Source organism: Bombina bombina, chromosome 2 (assembly GCF_027579735.1).
Source record: "Bombina bombina isolate aBomBom1 chromosome 2, aBomBom1.pri, whole genome shotgun sequence".
NCBI lineage: Eukaryota > Metazoa > Chordata > Amphibia > Anura > Bombinatoridae > Bombina > Bombina bombina.
The window spans coordinates 125,383,298-125,384,356 of record NC_069500.1 but is presented as its reverse complement, the minus strand read 5'-3'; positions in this window follow the sequence as shown (position 1 = coordinate 125,384,356).

Below are 1,059 nucleotides of genomic sequence, written 5' to 3'. Positions count from 1 at the left end.
CTGCGTGTACATTACTGTGATCTGTCCCTTTAAGGCTGTGTGCGCAGGTGTCGAGCTGCCCTTTAAGGTTGCGCTGCATGCACATTATGGTGATCTGTCCCTTTAAGACTGTGTGTGTGGTGCTAGTCGACCCTTTCAAGGCTGTGTGTTTTTTTTGTCTGTCCCTTTAAGACTGTGTGACCAGGTGCTATCCTGCCCTTTAAAGCTGTGTGAACATTATTTCCTCAGCAGTTTGTACAGTTGTTACTGAGAGGGCTGCTTTAAGTGTCTGTGTACAGTAAACAGTTACAAATGTATAAAACCTGTAGACTGAGGGTTTGATACAATGTATCCATGTAGGTGAGCAGAGCTGGCTGGCTGTGGAAAGTCTATGGGGAAAACAGGGACTTTACACCCCAAAATAGGGCTCCCCTTTTTGTTCCTGGAGACACAAACATTGCAGCATTGTTGGTAGCCCTCATCTGAACCCCACGCCAATTTTTGTAGGAAAATAATGAGATATGTCTGAGAAAATAATTTAGAACGCTAAACTAAGATTTTACCCTTTTTTCCTAGTAAACATTTAAAATGCGATGGAAAGAAGATGTAGACGAAACAATTAAAAACTAAAATATTTATTTTGATTGTTAACATAGTTACAATTAGCAAAAAAACAAACAAGTCACACTCTTGAAACCGGATTTGAATATAAAAATGATTTCTATTAAATTTATCGAGACACAAAAGCTGTTATCATTCAGATAAAATCCAGACGCTGCCTCAGTACCAGGTGGACGCGTTACGTCACGTCACTCATATCTTCGTGGCAACCCGGTCTGCTTCCCCTATAGGTGAGCGGCGGCCGCTGATGCAGTAAAGTAAGTGACCGTGACAACGAATGATGCAAAACTGCCTCTGCAGCGACAGGCTGACATGAGGGGGCGGGTCAGGCTAAATGGAGGTAGGGCATCCTCCGCGTTTTAACCAATCATAGGCCAAATGGTGGCGGCTGCTAATGAATGACTGGGATTTGACCAATCGCTGGGCGTTGCTTTTATTTATTCCCGGAAGAAAGTGTAG